Source organism: Trematomus bernacchii, unplaced genomic scaffold, assembly GCF_902827165.1.
Source record: "Trematomus bernacchii unplaced genomic scaffold, fTreBer1.1, whole genome shotgun sequence".
NCBI lineage: Eukaryota > Metazoa > Chordata > Actinopteri > Perciformes > Nototheniidae > Trematomus > Trematomus bernacchii.
Window position 1 is genome coordinate 374,936 of NW_022987752.1, and position 20,267 is coordinate 395,202.

A 20,267-nucleotide genomic window follows, 5' to 3' on the forward strand; every position below is an offset into this window, starting at 1 on the left:
CACACACCTGCTGCTTCTCACCTGGGAGGATCAGGGGAGAACATGAGACGGATTTAAAGGTAAGTCCACAAGTTATTATCACTTATGCTTGTGGAAAGAAATGTATATGTCTGTGTGTGTGTGTGTGTGAGATCAAACCGGAAAGATTTGTTTATTTAAGGAGCTGTAATGAGTAATTTCTCTTACGAAGTAATTGTTTTGTTTTTTGTCCAGACATTTGTTCACCTGCAGCTTCCTTACATGAGCTTTGAGATGTATTAAAGTATCGTCTTGCAAAAACACCAACAGGAAATAATACATGCATATTAGCAATAATCTCTCACCCTTTGAATGTACAGCAAAGGTCATGGGAACTGTTTGATAAATAAGAGATTTGATAAGAAAGTGAAGCATTGTGTTAAAGGAAGTCTTTTGGGAAACACAGATGAGCTTTTTTAGGCAAATAACATTTCATATATATTCATGTAGGGAAGGCAGTTAGCTTATTTTAGCACAATAACAGAAAAGGTGTTTTGTTTCTCATTTGGACATGATTTCCTTTCTAAAGGTGCTATATTGGGTGGATTTTTATAATTTTGTAGATTTAGGATGGAGTTAGGCTGCTTATTTTCTTAATGCTAACTTGAGCTAGCCATTTTGTGGCGGTATAAATTGATAGCGTAATATTGGTCTTATCTAACTGCAAGTAAATCAAATGGCCGCATTGGTCAGATGTTGGTATTTACACATTTAGTTCAGGAGGATAATCTCCATTGACATCACTTTATGATTTCTGAAGTAAAACGCTAACGTTAGCCTATAGAGGAACTACAGCACGGTCACATGACTTCACGTCACCACCGCTAAGCTAAAGGTGGCTAATGTTGGGCTATAGAGGAACTACAGCACGGTCACATGACTTCACGTCACCACCGCTAAGCTAAAGGCGGCTAATGTTGGGGCATAAAGGAACTACAGCACGGTCACATGACTTCACGTCACCACCGCTAAGCTAAAGGTGGCTAATGTTGGGCTATAAAGGAACTACAGCACGGTCACATGACTTCACGTCACCACCGCTAAGCTAAAGGCGGCTAATGTTGGGGCATAAAGGAACTACAGCACAGTCACATGACTTCACGTCACCACCGCTAAGCTAAAGGCGGCTAATGTTGGGGCATAAAGGAACTACAGCACGGTCACATGACTTCACGTCACCACCGCTAAGCTAAAGGCGGCTAATGTTGGGCTATAAAGGAACTATAGCACGGTCACATGACTTCACGTCACCACCGCTAAGCGAAAGGAGGCTAATGTTGGGCTATAAATGAACTACAGCACGGTCACGTGACTTCACGTCACCACCGCTAAGCTAAAGGAGGCTAATGTTGGGGCATAAAGGAACTACAGCACGGTCACATGACTTCACGTCACCACCGCTAAGCTAAAGGAGGCTAATGTTGGGCTATAAAGGAACTACAGCACGGTCACATGACTTCACGTCACCACCGCTAAGCTAAAGGCGGCTAATGTTGGGCTATAAAGGAACTACAGCACGGTCACATGACTTCACGTCACCACCGCTAAGCTAAAGGCGGCTAATGTTGGGGCATAAAGGAACTACAGCACGGTCACATGACTTCACGTCACCACCGCTAAGCTAATGTTGAGCTTGCTGACGTCAGAGTTGGGTGTAACGCGTTACAAAGTAATGCGTTACTGTAATAATATTACTTTTGTCGGTAACGGAGTAGTGTAACGCGTTACTTTTATAATTCAGTAATCACACTACAGTTACTAACATTGCCCCGACACGCGTTACTTCGTTACTTTTATAAAATCAGTCATAATCACAGACAGACAAGAGGGGTTTCCGCCGCAGGTTTATATGTACGTAATCTGCGTGACTTGCGCGTCCACATTTCCACGTGCAGTGCTGCATAAACATGGCAGAGTCAGCGATAACTTTCGAGGGGTGGAGGTATGCCCATTATTTTGAGTTCGTCCGAAGAATAGACAGGAATGTGACGGTGAGGTGCAAACTGTGTCCAGGCCAGAAGCTGTTATCCACTGCTGCAAACACCACGTCAAACCTCAACAAACACCTGCAAAGAACACATGCTAAGGTGAAGCTAATAGCTAAGGACCCCCAAACCCAGAGTGAGGATGTTGTGAGTGCGCCGCCGCCGACTCCGAAGCAGCAAAAATTACCGGTAACCAAAGCAGAGATGGACAGGCTTGTAGCATCCTTCATAGTAGAGGTAATGTTGCCCATTTGCACAGTGGAATCACCATCGCATCGTTCAGAGATATACTGCGCAAAATACAGATAGCAGGAGACAGAGGACAGCCATAGTCAGAGCTATCTGGATCAGTCTTATGCGACAATGGAAACTGAACTAAAGAGAACATTTGAAACTTTAGCAGTCTGCGTGATCTGCCTGTAGGGAGGGGCGGGCCGGCCCTGCCAGTAAAGTAACGAGTAAAGTAACGAGTAAAGTAACGAGTTACTTTATGTAGAGAGTAACGAAGTAGTGTAATATATTACTTTTTTTTTAGTAACAACCCCATCTCTTGCTGACGTTTAGTCGTCTCATTTAGACTCTTGTTAGCAACTTAACTGAATAAGAAGTTTGATTGTTGAAATAAACACTAGTGTGCTTACTCACTCTATGGTGTCATATATTCAGAATTTACAGGTCATTTCTTACCTGGAAGTCAAGCTTTTTGGGCCACAAGCACTGAGCATAGTAATAATCGGGGTCCCGCGTCCAACGCTGTATCCAGTTCTCTTTTTGATCCATGGTTTGGTTTCGTCTCCTTGCCTTTTATCCTCACAGCATCTCTTTAACCTTGCCTTGAGTCTGTCTCCACGTTTCTCTCCCATCACTCTGGAATTTTATCTGAGGGAAGCTCGGTGGTCGTTGAGTTGAAATCTGACGCCGACAGCACCGGTTCAGATGGTCTGGACTCGGATAAAAGTCCTTCTTATCTTCAGTGTGATCAGAGAAGGCTCTTTAGCTGAATATTTTACATTCTGTGTGTGTGTGTGTGTGTGTGTGTGTGTGTGTGTGTGTGTGTGTGTGTGTGTGTGTGTGTGTGTGTGTGTGTGTGTGTGTGTGTGTGTGTGTGTGTGTGTGTGTGTGTGTGTGTGTGTGTGTGTGTGTGTGTGTGTGTGTGTGTGTGTGTGGTGCACACTTCCTGGAAAATGAGATTCATGTTGAAAACTGGACGAATTTTCCATTTTCTTCTGGGCTTTTGAGGAGTTAGGGTTTCATACGTGGAGACAGAAGCTGGTGGTCTTCGATAATCGTTTTATGTTTGACCTTTTTTGTAGCATACAGGTTTCTCCCGTTGGTATTTACTCTGGCTTTGATGTATTCAGGCTGAGAGATGATAATAATAGCTGATGTAATGAAGTGAATTAAACCTTAATTTGTGCACTAGTAGAGGTTTTATTTGGCAACTGCAGCTCTTAATGACCTACTGAATTGGACTCCAATTGGAAATGTTTTACCCATTTTACACCTGAACATCAGGAGGAGAGGACTCTTTAAAGTAGAGACACTACATACTGATATACACCTGAACATCAGGAGGAGAGTACTCTTTAAAGTAGAGACACTACATACTGATATACACCTGAACATCAGCAGGAGAGGACTCTTTAAAGTAGAGACACTACACACTGATATACACCTGAACATCAGCAGGAGAGGACTCTTTAAAGTAGAGACACTACATACTGATATACACCTGAACATCAGCAGGAGAGGACTCTTTAAAGTAGAGACACTACATACTGATATACACCTGAACATCAGCAGGAGAGGACTCTTTAAAGTAGAGACATTACATACTGATATACACCTGAACATCAGCAGCAAAGGACTCTTTAAAGTAGAGACACTACATACTGATATACACCTGAACATCAGCAGGAGAGGACTCTTTAAAGTAGAGACACTACATACTGATATACACCTGAACATCAGCAGGAGAGGACTCTTTAAAGTAGAGACACTACATACTGAGATACACCTGAACATCAGCAGGAGAGGACTCTTTAAAGTAGAGACACTACACACTGATATACACCTGAACATCAGCAGGAGAGGACTCTTTAAAGTAGAGACACTACATACTAATATACACCTGAACATCAGCAGGAGAGGACTCTTTAAAGTAGAGACACTACATACTGATATACACCTGAACATCAGCAGGAGAGGACTCTTTAAAGTAGAGACACTACATACTGATATACACCTGAACATCAGCAGGAGAGGACTCTTTAAAGTAGAGACACTACATACTGATATACACCTGAACATCAGCAGGAGAGGACTCTTTAAAGTAGAGACACTACATACTGATATACACCTGAACATCAGCAGGAGAGGACTCTTTAAAGTAGAGACACTACATACTGATATACACCTGAACATCAGCAGGAGAGGACTCTTTAAAGTAGAGACACTACATACTGATATACACCTGAACATCAGCAGGAGAGGACTCTTTAAAGTAGAGACACTACACACTAAGTAAAGTAAAATGAAAGTATGAAGAAACAGGAATGAAAACCCTGTGCCAACACTAAGGCTGACACATAAGGGTGTGTGTCTCTGTGTGTGGGTGTTTACATACCTGCAGCTAATGTAACACAAACATGTATTACACGTGTTTCTCTGTATCAGATATTCAGTAACAAAGGGAAGGAGTGCTTGAACAGGAACACTTTAGCTTCCTAACAATGCAAACATACAGTAAGTGCAGTCAGGAGTTTATTCTGCATAATTCATCAGTGAGATCTGTTTTTATTAGCCCAACATTACTGGTAATATCCCAGTAGACACACCAGTGTAATGAGTGGCTTGATGAAGTATTGATTTTTAAAGTGATGCATCAATGACCTCAACTGGAAGGAGATCACGGGTTTACTTCATATTGCACTCACACTGCTTTTTAAATGTAGGATTTTTACCGACTTTACGTAACGTCGGACCATTTAAATAACGTCATATTGTGTGTTATATTAGTTAATTGATTAAACCAATAAGGAAGAGTGTACAGCTCTAGGTGATATATTCATTTTGATTGACCTGCCTCTGATTATTGGATGTATTATCATCACATTTGGTATTTGGTGAGTTCTTCTTTCAAATGGTGTTTCAACATCGTCAAAAACGTCCTCTCAAAGCTCCACGCTTCCCTCCTCCTCTGAAGATACACTTACACTCTAAAAGCTTAGATATTAGAGTTTCATTATAGGGGGCAATTGACAGCTGATTTTGAATGAAACAACCTATAAAAAACCCTTCTTCTCAGTTCGTCAAAATACTATGTTATGAGAAAGGGACAAATGCTCCCTCCCTAAAATACAACTACTTTCTGGGGCTTTCATTTTGAAATAAAGTAGTAAGCACCTTTAGATGACGTTGTTTTTAAAGTGGTCTATATAAATGAAATGTATTATTATCAGTTTTGAGCATCCGGTATAGAGTTACTATGGGGGAACAGATTTTATACAAAGATACCTCTTAAACCCTTCTTTGTTAAAGATGATCATCACTATATTATCTAGAGGGGAATGAGGTTTTTTTTATTCACACACACACACACACACACACACACACACACACACACACACACACACACACACACACACACACACACACACACACACACACACACACACACACACACAGTCACACACACAGTCACAGTCATAATATGCTGTAGTACATAAAACAAGAAAATATAATTAGAATATGTTAATTTAGGAACATATAACAACAAATAGTACAATAAATACAATAGTGTATAGATATTATAAATGAGGATATCAATGATGAAAACCAGATTCTTTGGCGCCCCCCTCAGGCTACACTTCCCAATTTGTACCCCCCCACCCCCTTTATCTCAAAATAGCACTTTTGTCTCTACATATTTCTTGCATGCAAAACTAAATACAGACATGCAGTAATGTGCAGTATCTCAAACTGGGTTAGTGCATGAAATCATATTGTAACACGTTTTATAAAGACCCCCCACCCTCGTCCGCTCTCATATTTCCTCCCTCTATCTCCCCTGTTCTCCTCTGATAAGCAGCATAACGGGGAGGAGTTAGCGAGGCTCCGCCCCTCTCTCTCTCTCACACACACACACACACACACACACGCACACACGCTTGCTCGCTGTGTCTGATCAAAAGGGAGAGAGGGGAGGATGATGAGGAAGAAGCAGTGAAGGAGAGATCAGGGAATAAAGGGGGGGTCTTATTTTTGCTCGGAGCGGAAAAGGCGTCACAGAGGAAGAGAAAGAGGGGGGGCATCACGCAGAGAGAGAGAGCGAGATAGAGAGAGGGAGAGAGAGAGAGAGAGAGGGAGGCGACAGGCAGCAGCTCGTAAACACGACCGAAACACGGGAGAAAAGCACCGATCGAACCGAGCCCCTCCATCTCTAACGTCTCCATCTCCATCCCTTTGACGCACGACGCGTTTCCGCTTTCTGTCGCGGTCGGATTGAAGGGAGGAGGAGGAGGAGGAGGGAGAGAGAGGAGGAGAGACATCCCACTGCAGGTCCCGATCCTGGGGGTGAAACAGCACCGTGCAGACCCTCTGCTGGTCCTCAAAACACACCGCGAGGACACCGAAAAGACCCCGAAAAGACCCCGAAAAGACCCCCGGCATCACCAGCATTATGGCTTAGCGGCAGAAACACGAGCAGAAACACGAGCAGCTCCACCCGGATCCTCCACCATGAACCTCTGAAAGACATCCGACACAGGCACAGATGGGTAAGATGTGTGTGTGTGTGTGTGTGTGTGTGTGTGTGTGTGTGTGTGTGTGTGTGTGTGTATGTGTGTGTGTGTGTGTGTGTGTGTGTTATTTTATTATCATAATGGGATATATATGGAGGCTGTGCAGGGGGGAGGGAGGGGAGGCTTGTGACGTGAAGACCCCATCGCACAGTTGAAGACTGCAATGTAGAGGAGGAGGTGTGTGTGTGTGTCAGTGTGTGTGTGTGTGTGTGTGTGTGTGTGTGAAGTTGCTATTCATGTAGATGGCTGGAAAGAGACTGTGTCATCTCTCGGTGCTGATCAGATGTTTTCATGGTCCCGGATATGTGAGATTTGTATTATGTTTACTGCATATGTTAGGGTAGAGGATGGGTAATTACATTTCTGGAGGCCTCAGGGGTCAGGTGGTCAGATGCAGCTGGACGAGACACAAAAAGACCACAAAGACACACAACACAGAATGAACAACCAGCGTGTATACAGGGAGATGGAGTCTAGAGGTCAGGTGGGATCGATGGGTCTAAAAACACCTGACTCTTACTCAAGAAACGGCTGTTAGTGTCCCGTGTGAAACCTGATTTTAATGTGTCGTCTTCTGTATTTCAGTAACGCCACATTGGTAGTCATTGAAACCCAAACCACAGTCTTCTGCTAAAGCTAACCAAGTTCTTCTTTCCTGTGAAGAGGACGTTTATTTTGAAAGGACTGTAAGCAGTAGTTGGCTCGTGTTGGTGGACATTTGTTGGAAAATGCTCCAAAAATGTGGAAGTACTTTTCTATTTGAGGGTATGTTTGGAAAATAGATTCATAACAACAACAAAGAGACACCGCGCCATTGTCGTAGCGCTTTAGTTTAGTGAAAATCCACAGAATCAATCCATATGTATTCCACTTTATTGTGAACCAGTGAGTATAAAGAGACTTGAAGCCTAGAGCTCTTATTTAAGAGACGGCTGTTAGTGTCCCGTGTGAAACCTGATTTGTATTTATTTGTCATGTATTTGAGTAACGCAACATTTGTAGTTATTTAAACCCAAACTGCAGCTCACCAAGTTCTTATTTTTCTGTAAAGAGGAGGTTTATTTTGAAAGGACTGTAAGCATGTTATATGGCTCGTGTTGGTGGACATTTGTTGGAAAACGCTCAACAAATTAGGAATAACTTTGGAAATGATTTGAGGCTATGTTTGGATACGAGATTCAAAACCACTACAAAAAGACCCAAAGACAGATACAAAGAGACACACAACGCCATTTTCGTAGCACTTCCACATGTGTACATCCCACAAAACCAATCCGTATGTATTCCACGTTATTGTGAACCAGCGAGTATACAGAGAGATGAAGTCTGGAGGTCAGGTCGGATCGACGGGACATTTATTTTGAAAGGACTGTAATCATGTTAAAGGTCACCTATCATGCTATTTGTAGGCAATAGCATAGGTCTCAGATATATACAAATATATACAAAACATGTCTGAAGTGTTTTGCTCAAAATACCAAACAGATCACCCATTCTAGCCATGCCTCATATCCCTCTATTTCACTTCCTGTTTCAAAAGTGCTGATTTGGGGTATAAAGCTTTAAAAGGGAGGGGTCTGAGCTCATGCGGGACCCGGCAGCTACTGTCTAAACTAAATACTGCAGTGATGAAACGCCATATCATGGATTATCAAGGATTCTCTCTGAAACAGTATGGAGCTCAAAGGCTTTCTCTCTTGCCGGTTATACCACAAGGTGAGTTCCTTTTTATTTCCTGCTTCTTCACACACATGCTCTCCAGTACAGGTTAGCTCTGAGTGTTAGCCATGCTAATGTAAACACCGACCATATTACGTCCAAAACAGTCGGGCATTGTTTCTGATAGCAACGTTTCTGATTGGGCCGTGGGTCCACATTTCAGATATTACGTCATATCGGACGCAAATCTGGATCAGCTCCGTTGTTCCCCCGTTTTTAGAGATTTGGGTACGGAGGAAAAGAGAGAGGGTTTTATTTTCTGACGCTGCGTGAGTTCCCCGACACACCGGGGACACATAGTTATGTAGAAAAGACATCAAAAAGTGCATTTTGCATGATAGGTCCCCTTTAAGCAATAATCGGCACGTGTTGTTGGACATTTGTTGGAAAACGCTCAACAAATTTGGAAGTACTTCATGATTTGAGGCTTTTCATTTTGAACTACAGAGACTCAAAGGGGCCGATCATCTCATAACGAGTCTTTGACCTTTATGCTAAGCTAAGCTAACCATTTAAAATCAGTTTGGCACTAACGCTGCCGGACACTGGGTTCGCTTCCCATCTTTGTCTGAATCCATGATTTTACAAGTTTTCACTAATGCAGTCATTTTCTCCAAGCTATTATTTATTTTGTTTATTTTGTAATTTGAATTTTGTATTTTGTCGTGCTTTGTTCTTACATACAGTATACATAGAACATTGAAGAAACAGGCCTTATTGTATTTCATAAATGTGAAGCAGTTTTCTTTTATATTGATACAAATATACAAAAATAAATACAGAAATAATAATAAAAATCGGCCCAAAAAATGATATCATACAAAATCTGAAAATACATAAAAATTATTTAACAAATTCGAAAACAAAAAATTAATAATAATAATTATAAAAAATATATTAAAAAAAAAACCCAAAAATATATGAAACTGAAAATAAATAAAAACTCTTAAGATTATTTAAAGAATCGGAAAATAATTTATTTTTTACTTGAATAAAAATAAATAATTCTAAAAAACATATTAAGCAAAAACATCCCAAATATATATGAAACTGACAAACAGAAAATTAATTAAAATGATTCCCAGTTTCCCCACAGCCATCTCCCCTGTAACACCTGAACGTGTCTCACTAACAGGAAAAAGCCTCGCTGCCTCCAACGCTGACATTAAAGCGAACACCGACCGGCTCAATCCATTCTAATAATAATAACACATTTCCCCTGAGAGCTGCTGAGAGGTCAGGGATTGATCCGGACTCCCAGATGGTCCCAGTGTTGTAAACTGATCCCAGATCTCTTTGGATAAGAACTGAAGGGAGGTTGAGTCTGTAGAACGAAGCAGGTGAGGAGGTGACCCTGAACACATCTGGATCTTCGTCCCCCCTCTTCCTCTGGTCTTCAGTTAGCTTTATTCCATTAGAGAGGCGTTGTGGTGCAACAACACATTGATTTAAAAAGGTGTGTTTCAGATACAGGTGATTGATTATCTGAGAGTCTAAGGAGATCAGTCCATATCTGTCTGTGTGGAAGACATCATGGTTTAAGAGCTGCAAGGATTAAACCATTCATCGTCAAATCGGCAATTTCTGGGATGCTCGACTAATGGGTCCAAATTCTCTTATTTTAGCTTCGTGTTGAATCTCGTTACCTCCTTCATCCCCTACGGTATAATGTAAAGTAACAGATGTGCGTATTTTCTGGTTTCTTATCTTTTATCTGAAGCTTGAATGAACATATTGACGTCACCCTGGGCTTTTAGGAAAGCACTCATTGACATATTTTTGCATTTTTGGGACATTTCAAAGAGCGAACAACCGATCGAAGCTGCTCTTTGATGGAAATGGCAAACAGACTTTTTAAAGGGAGAAAACATAAAAAAAACCTCAGGGTGTTTTGATGAGTAACACTTAGGGTCACAAGAAAGAGCTCACATTTTTGATATTGGTCTTTAACTTCTGGTGTCCTGCACGTCCATCCATCCATCCTTACTGCGAAACAACACACTACCTCCTGTACACGGACAACTGGTATTTGACATAAACCCGGTGAGGTTGTCCGATGTAAATGTAAATGGTGAAGGCAAACTAACGTATTTTACATGCATTTGAACACGTTGAAGTCGAGAGAAGCTTCTCTCTCTGTGGCCTTCTTCAGGTGGAGAACGATGATCAGAGATCCACACGGTAATACAGAAACATCAACAAAGGCCTTTTCACTCCAGAGTGATGCTGATGCTGAGAGACAGGGACGTCAGCTGGTGTGTGTGTGTGTGTTGTTGCAGAAAGAGGAGCAGGAGATGCAACTATCAGTCAATACATTTTGGATTATCAAATATTCAGGAGAGATATCTTTCATGCAAAACTGTCAAAAAAAACCACTTATTAGCATCTAAAATCTAAGTATTTGCTGCTTTTTCTCTCGTATATCATGTTTTGATGGTCAATTCATCGTTGAAAGTCATTTTCTGTGCCAATAAATGTTCCAAAAAGCAGTTTTTAGCCCCTCAAATGTAAATATTTGCTGATTTTCTCCATTTGACATCTATATAAACGTGAATATCCTTTGGTCTTGGACTTACAAAACAAGACATTTAAAGATATTTGAGTGACTCGGACGGACTTATGACATTTAAATACCAAACTATTAATTAAATCAATGGTATTGTTAATTGAATACCTGCAGAATGCGTGGAAATGATGGTTAGTTGCAGCGCTGGTTGTGAGCATCAGATTAAGGTCACTTTGGGAAGATAGAAGCAGTGGAAATGAACGGATGGATGGATGTATGGGTGGAGTGAAAACAAAAAATGGAGAGATCATAGAGAGTGTGTGTGTGTGTGTGTGTGTGTGTGTGTGTGTGTGTGTGTGTGTGTGTGTGTGTGTGTGTGTGTGTGTGTGTGTGTGTGTGTGTGTGTGTGTGTGTGTGTGTGTGTGTGTGTGTGTGTGTGTGTGTGTGTGTGTGTGTGTGTGTGTGTGTGTGTGTGTGTGTGTGTGTTCCACCTGAGCCCCACAGCTGAAGCTCTTCAGTCAGATTTGATTAAAAAAGCTCTCCTGTGATTTCCCTCCCTCTCACAGTCTCTCAAATTCACTTTCAATTTGGAAGAGATTGGGAGTATAACACAAAAGAAAAACAACATGAAATGATCATTGATAGCTCTGTAAATGTCCTGCTGAAACGTAGCGCCTTAAAGCTTGATATTTGCTTTCTTGTAAAGAGATCAGTATCTCTCTCTTGTGTTTGCACGGTAAATATGAAACTAGAGAAGCAGCCTAAGGGGCACATGCTAACGGCGTGTTAGCTTGTGTTAGCTTCTGTTTGGTGTGTTTGTTGCATTCATAATGCCAATATACGATATATACTTGCAAAGAAGTCAGTACCACTCTCTTGTGTTTGTACTGTAAATAGAGCAGCAGCCTGTTAGCTTAGCATAAAGACTGTAAATAAGGGGGACAGGCTAACGCTGTGTTAGCATGTGTTAGGTGTGTTTGTTGCATTCATATTGCTAATGCACAGACATAAAGTGTATTGGCTTTCATACAAAGACGTCAGTCCCTCTCTCTTTTGTGTTTTACAGTAAATATGAAACTAGAGAAGCAGCCTGTTAGCTTAGCACACATACTGTAAATAAGGGGGACATGCTAACGGCGTGTTAGCTTGCGTTAGCTTTGTGTTAGCTTGTGTTAGGTGTGTTTGTTGCATTCATAATGCCAATATACAGACATAAAGTGTATTGGCTTTCATACAAAGATGTCAGTATCTCTCTCTTGTGTTTATACTGTAAATATGAAACTAGAGCAGCAGCCTGTTAGCTTAGCATAAAGACTGTAAATAAGGGGGACATGCTAACAGCTGTTAGCATGTGTTAGGTGTGTTTGTTGCATTCATATTGCTAATGCACAGACATAAAGTGTATTGGCTTTCATACAAAGACGTCAGTCCCTCTCTCTTTTGTGTTTTACAGTAAATATGAAACTAGAGAAGCAGCCTGTTAGCTTAGCACACATACTGTAAATAAGGGGGACATGCTAATGGCGTGTTAGCTTGCATTAGCTTTGTGTTAGCTTGTGTTAGGTGTGTTTGTTGCATTCATAATGCCAATATACAGACATAAAGTGTATTGGCTTTCATACAAAGATGTCAGTCCCACTCTCTTGTGTTTGTACAGTAAATATGAAACTAGAGAAGCTGCTTGTTAGCTTAGTATAAAGACTGTAAATAAGGGGGACATGCTAACGGCGTGTTAGCTTGCGTTAGCTTTGTGTTAGCTTGTGTTAGGTGTGTTTGTTGCATTCATAATGCCAATGCACAGACATAAATCATATTGGCTTTCTTGTAAAGAGATCAGTATCTCTCTCTTGTGTTTGCACGGTAAATATGAAACTAGAGAAGTAGCCTAAGGGGCACATGCTAATGGCGTGTTAGCTTGCATTAGCTTTGTGTTAGCTTGTGTTAGGTGTGTTTGTTGCATTCATAATGCCAATATACAGACATAAAGTGTATTGGCTTTCATACAAAGATGTCAGTCCCACTCTCTTGTGTTTGTACAGTAAATATGAAACTAGAGAAGCTGCTTGTTAGCTTAGTATAAAGACTGTAAATAAGGGGGACATGCTAACGGCGTGTTAGCTTGCGTTAGCTTTGTGTTAGCTTGTGTTAGCTTGTGTTAGGTGTGTTTGTTGCATTCATAATGCCAATGCACAGACATAAATCATATTGGCTTTCTTGTAAAGAGATCAGTATCTCTCTCTTGTGTTTGCACGGTAAATATGAAACTAGAGAAGTAGCCTAAGGGGCACATGCTAACGGCGTGTTAGCTTGTGTTAGCTTTGTGTTAGCTTCTGTTTGGTGTGTTTGTTGCATTCATAATGCCAATATACGAACATAAAGGGTATTGGCTTTCTTGCAAAGAAGTCAGTATCTCTCTCTTGTGTTTGTACTGTAAATAGAGCAGCAGCCTGTTAGCTTAGCATAAAGACTGTAAATAAGGGGGACATGCTAACAGTGTGTTAGCATGTGTTAGGTGTGTTTGTTGCATTCATAATGCTAATGCACAGACATAAATCATATTGGCTTTCTCGCAAAGACGTCAGTATCTCTCTCTTGTGTTTATACTGTAAATATGAAACTAGAGAAGCAGCTTGTTAGCTTAGCATAACGACTGTAAATAAGGGGGACATGCTAACGGCGTGTTAGCTTTGTGTTAGCTTGTGTTAGGTGTGTTTGTTGCATTCATATTGCCAAAGCACAGACACAAAGTGTATTGGCTTTCATACAAAGACGTCAGTCCCTCTCTCTTGTGTTTGTACAGTAAATATGAAACTAGAGAAGCTGCTTGTTTGGATTCAAAAGATTGGTAATAAGGGGGATATGCTAACGATGTGTTAAAAGGAAAAATAGAGGCATGGATTATCTCTTTGTTCGGACCAGAATCCTCCTAAAATTGTGGAAAATAAATGTCCGGTAATCCCCTATAATAACACAGGTTTCTGTTGACAGTGCTCGGTATCATCTTCTCCTGAGCTCTCGGAGAGAAAGCTAAACTAAAATGCTTTCCAGAAATGTCCAAAGTGACGGCTGATAACAAACTGAGCTTGTCTTCCCCAAAACCCTTAACGAATATCAGGGAAACATTGAGACAAAACTTTGATTATTAACTTTGATAAGTCGCCGTGTTAAAAGGAATTTAGTCTCGTCTTTTCACGATCAATTAAAAGACCTCACGTGGAAACAAAAGCATCTCATCTCATTACTGAAATGTCCTCTTCACACATTTCCTACTTGTTTGAGGATCCGGATATTCATTTTTGTGCAAGAAACATTAAAAAATGCAGTTTTTAAGCCCCAAAATCTGGATATCTGCAGCGTTTCTTTGTAAAGCTAAAATGTTCCACAATGCAGTGTTTAGCCTCTCAAAGTAGAATTGTTGGTACTTCTCTCAGTTTGATATCGTATTATGAAGGTCAATTTATCGTTAAAAGTCATATTTGATGCTTTTGATCATCCACGTTGCTAATTGCCGTGGGAGAAGTTGCCTTCGTCTTTTCCCGTGCACGAGTCTGCAGAAACCCCATGCACCAAATGCATCTCATTAAAAGTCTTCATGTGGAAGCAAAAGATCTGGATGTTCATTTTTGCGCAAAAAATGTTCCAAAATGCAGTTTTTAGCCTCTCAGATCTGGATATTTGGCACTTTTCTCCGTTAAATATCATATTTTTATGGTCCTTTTATCGTTTAAAGTCATTTTTTGGTGCAAACAATCGAACAAAATGCAGTTTCTCTTTTGACTTTCTTCATTCTCTACCATATAAGAGAGTAAGAGTCTCCGTGGGAAAAGTTGATTTCGTCTTTTCATGTGCACGAGTCTGCAGAAACCTTTTGCACCAAAATGCATCTAATTTAAAAAAAAGAGCTCATGTGGAAACAAAGCATCTAATTCCTGAACTGTCTTCCTCACACCCTTTCCTTCAGTTTCACCTCGACTCCTCCACTCTCTCCTCTCTCACAGATCTTTTATTATCCCTCTCCTCTCCTCTCCGCCTCACGCTGTTGACGCACTCGTCTTACAGTCGGTTCACACGAGGTGATCTCAGTTATCAGCGGCCTCTTCCTCTTCCTCTGCTTCCTGTTTTGCTCTCGCTCCTAAAGACTCTCTACGTTTATTTCCAGGGAATCAGATAACCTCTCTCTCTGTGATTTCATGCTGAGCTGCCATCAGATAACGAGCGCTTGTAACTCGAGTTGATTCCTTTCGTAGGGGAAGGAGCCGTTTAAAATACAAATGGAGGTCTTTTTCCAACGTATTGCATCTTGTAAGAAGTGAGATTGTGAGGGTGCAGGAAGTGGTTGTGTGTGTTAGCAGATGGTTCAAGGTTCTTTATTGTCAATCTGACATAGCTACAGAGTAATTATGTAGTTGAAAATCTTATGTCACAGGCTTCTCCAACAATGCAACATAATAACATAATAACAATAAGAGCAAGAGCAATACAAAAAGAAAAATAGTTATAAAATAAAGTGATGATGTGGAATAGTGCAGTACGAGTCTTTATACAAGTTATTGGAATGATATATATATATATTAGGTATTAGATACATACTACTGTGTAGCTGATGAATGTTGGAAGCAGACGTCTGACATCCTGCAGAGACACGGGACATGTCTCTGTCTTTTTCTAATGGAGGGATCTGTGCAGCAGAGAGGTTTGCTTACAAAGCTCGCTCTGATGTAAAGGTGGCTGAGAGGAGGGAAATAAGCCACATGCAAATATCCTAAAATCAACAAAACAAATAAACCCTTCCATGCACGCTTGATTCAGGTGTGTTTCACGTAGGGCTGTGCGATTATGGCAAAAATCATAATCACGATTATTTTGGTCAATAATTGATATCACGATTATTAAATACGATTATTCATTGACTTTGAAAACATCCATTTATTGAACTTTTAAATACAAATAATAATTTGAGCAGTATCTTTTTAACTGTTGATTACCCTGAACGTATAATTCAACTGAAAAACCAATACAAAAATAAATAAAATAAATGATACATTTATATAAATAATATCAAAATAATAAATACCAATAAACAAGATCAACACATATTTTGGAGCGCACTTCCACAAGCTACTAAACATATATAAATATGATAAATACAAATTAATTAGATCAAATATGTTGCAGTGCACTGTCACAACCTAGCAAAGCAAAATAATTGTTTTTTTCGATTATGTTGTTTTCGTAATTGTGGCAGGCCAAAATCGTAATTGCGATTAAAATACGATTAATTGCACAGCCCTAGTTTCACGTGCGAATGAAAGGGTTTTGCACGATATTAGACAACGAAACACACGGACGTTTAGAGCCTGCTTTTACCTAAGAGGAACTTTCACCTTAAATCTCAGTTCCTGTGTGTGTTTGGGAGAGTTTTCAGTCGCCACGGTCCAATGTGCAACTTGAAGAAGTGTTATGGGTAAATCTGAAACCTCACAGACTGCAGGAAGCGTCTCGGTTCAGCGGTTTGTGAACTTTTCAAAAGCAATCTTTCAAAAACATTTAGCATCTAACCTTTCCTGCAGCCTCTGTGAGTTAAAGAATCACATTCAGAATATTAGATTTATCCCCGGGGGAAATAGTGTTTTCTTTAGTTGCACGAGAAAAAGATAATAACTATTTCAATGTGTAATTAAAGTAACATATTAAAGTTCTCTTCCAACAACCTCTAATCCTGTAACACAAACGGATCCTTGTTGTGTTCGTTTTAAACGTTAGCCGTCGAACAATCTTAAACTTAACGTAAAGGACTGATGGCTATTAGTTGGTGTTATTTTACATGACCTCTCAATAATGAATCTGAGTCCAGCAGGAGGCCGTGTTTTTCCCAGCAGCCTCAGCTACTTCCTGTCCTGTGTCTCTGGCTTTAATATGCTCTTTATTCCACGGACAGTCAGCGGGACAAAGGGATGTTTTCAGCCGGAGAAACAGAAAGGAACCCTGTGGAGAGCTGCAGTAATTACAAGACATAGCTCTGTGTGTGTGTGTGTGTGTGTGTGTGTGTGTGTGTGTGTGTGTGTGTGTGTGTGTGTGTGTGTATGTGTGTATGTGTGTGTGTGTGTGTGGTGTGTGTGTGTGTGTGTGTGTGTGTGTGTGTGTGTGTGTGTGTGTGTGGGATTTCTCTGCGAGTGTTTCTTCCAGCGCCTGTTGTTTCACCGCTGACCTGGATCATACAGTAGAACAAATCCCAGCATGCACCATCACCGCTGTGTCAGTGTGTGTGTGTGTGCGTGTGTGTGTGTGTGATCTCTGCGGGTCATGTGGGGTCGTCCCAGGCTGCAGGATGTCCAACCAGCGGCATGCTAACCCCGCTAACAGGCTACGTACTGCTGCTGCTGCTGCTGGGGATGGGGAATTAAGCTGTTTCAACACACACACACACACACACACACACACACACACGCACACGCACACGCACACGCACACACACACACTGGAGGGAGAATCAGACACCTCTTCGTGACATCTCTCTCTCATGCAAAGGCTGTGTTGAAATAAAGAAATACCATTTAGGCTGAGAAGATTTCTAAATGACTTCATTTCTACTGAAAGATGTTCTGACCAGCTCTTTATCTGACCAGCGTTGACCTCGTCCTGACCTTCACTCAGAGCCTCTGCTCCTATAGAGATCTCTATCAGAGCCACAGCAGGAATAAACTCTTTAACACGGACTCTGTGAAACAGAAACGCTGCAGAGATCTCATCCCGTCAGCTGACCGACTCATAAAGGAGGGTCTTGATTCAAATGCTTCAGAAATACACCATATTATATTATAAACACAAAACACAGATTCAAGCCCCTTATTTACATCAGGAACCTTTTTGAGGAAGTCTTTGCGTGTGGACCACAGGGACCACCAGGGTCTGATTGGGTTTCACCACAATGTTTGAACCACAAAAGTCACTGTTTTATAGCGTTAAACCTTTCTGATTGGTGGAGAACTTAATCCCATTAACAAACATTTCTCAATAATCTGCATCTGAGATTTGGAGCCAGGCTAAAAGCTGTTAATGTGTGACATGTTTTAATATGTTTTCAGGCCAGGAAACTAAACATTTACACATGACATGACATGTTACTTGTTAGACGCTTTTATCCAAAGCGACTTACATACTCAATACTGTGGGCAATCCCCACAGGAGCACTTTGGGGTGAAGTGTCTCAGGGACACAACGACATGCTGACTGCAGTGGGGTTTGAACCTGTGACCCCCCTGATCCCAACACAAACGCACAACCCACTGCGCCACACCTCCACACGATGTTGTTGTTGGATATATTTTCCGGATAGAGGAAGGAATCACTTGAGACCGGACGAACCAATCAAACACAAAATTAAGGTTTTCAAACGTCTGCAGACTAATTAGCAGAGGTGGGAAGTAGTGGAGTACAAATACTTCGTTACTGTACTTAAGTACATGTTTCTGGTATCAGTACTTTACTCCACTACTTATTTTTCTGACCACTTTTACTTTGACTTCTTACATTTTGAACCCAAATACCTGTACTTTCTACTTCTTACATGTTGAACACAAATACCTGTACTTTCTACTTCTTACATGTTGAACACAAATACCTGTACTTTCTACTTCTTACATGTTGAACACAAATACCTGTACTTTCTACTTCTTACATGTTGAACCCAAATACCTGTACTTTCTACTTCTTACATGTTGAACACAAATACCTGTACTTTCTACTTCTTACATGTTGAACACAAATACCTGTACTTTCTACTTCTTACATGTTGAACCCAAATACCTGTACTTTCTACTTCTTACATGTTGAACACAAATACCTGTACTTTCTACTTCTCACATTTCCCAAACAGGCTGGTTCCTTTAGTTTGAATGTGTGTTTGGTAGCGTGATCATTATTATTTAGAGTCATTGCGTGCCTATTGATTTGAACACGATCCGTGTATCCATCATTTCCTGGTCTTCTCTAAAGAAGAGGGACCAATGAAAACGTTGTCATGTTGCCGTTGTTCAGCATGGAAACATTCATTAGCTAACAATGACATTATTGTTCTATTAATATAAAGGGAGGTCAGGTACTCTTTAAAACAGCTGCTAGTTATGGGTACTTTTTACTGAAGTACATTTCAAAGCCCTCTTTACTTTGACTTGAGGAAAGAAGTTTAGTCAGTACTTCTACTTTCACCAGAGTATTTTTAAACACGAGTATCTGTACTTCTACTTGAGTAAAGGACGTGTGTACTTTTGCCCTCTCTGGTCATTTGCCTTGTCATGGTTGTATAAAAACAACTGGATACAGCGTTGGAGTCATTCCTAAGTTACTCAGTAGAAGACCTTCTGCCTCCTCCGGGCCCAAAGAGCATGCACACTTGCTTTTCCCTCAAACCCTGCCTCCCAATAATAATCTCTACCTCTCAGCCTTTAATTCCCACCTCCACGTCTGAAGTTACGTCACTTCCTGTTACGTCACTTCCTGTCTCGGCTGCACATACATGGAGAAAGACAATAACTCTAGATACAGCTACTGGTGCATTTTCCAACTGTAAACACCTTATAGATCGATTCAAGTGTTCCTAGTTGATTTAGCTAAATAAAAACTATACCCTGATTTGCAGACATCTGTCTCCCAATGGAAGTCAATGGGGAAAAGTGTTTTTGGGCCCATTAACGTCACCTCACTGAGTTGTTATATCACCATTTGGCAAGTACGAAGATTTTGAAATTGACTTTCTCAGGGCTTCAGGCCTCCAGGTGGAAACGCAGATGTGTGTGTTTAGTGTGTGTGTGTGTGTGTGTGTTTAGTGCATGTGAGTGAGTGTGTGTGAGTGAGTGTGTGTGTTTTTTTATTTTTTATTCCTCGAAACGTTTTTCCTGGGATTTAAACTGTGTGTTCAGCCGTGGTGATGATGGAGTGAGGCTTTCTGTTGCAGGTCAAACTGAGTGTAACCGTGCTTTATTTAGGTGTGTGTGTGTGTGTGTGTGTGTGTGTGTGTGTGTGTGTGTGTGTGTGTGTGTGTGTGGTGTGTGTGTGTGTGTGTGTGTGTGTGTTGTGTGTGTGTGTGTGTGTGTGTGTGTGTGTGTGTGTGTGTGTGTGTGTGTGTGTGTGTGTGTGTGTGTGTGTGGTGTTGTGTGTTGTGTGTGTGTGTGTGTGTGTGTGTGTTGCCCCACATGCTGCTGCTGTTTGTCAAGGACAGGACAGAATCCCCTTCCCTCT

General features: G+C 41.0%; 1 protein-coding gene across 4 annotated transcripts in view; it reads left to right on the plus strand.

Moving 5' to 3' along the window:
- The window catches only part of mgat3b (beta-1,4-mannosyl-glycoprotein 4-beta-N-acetylglucosaminyltransferase b), a 70,357-nt gene continuing 50,090 nt past the window's right edge, over positions 1-20,267 (plus strand). For 2 of the 4 annotated variants that reach the window (XM_034148201.1, XM_034148207.1), the window contains exon 1: positions 6,143-6,781. The gene's annotated coding sequence lies outside the window, so the exon portion shown is untranslated. Of the gene's footprint in view, positions 60-6,142; positions 6,782-20,267 lie in introns of those variants that run through there. The other 2 variants (XM_034148202.1, XM_034148208.1) reach the window with 2 other exon arrangements.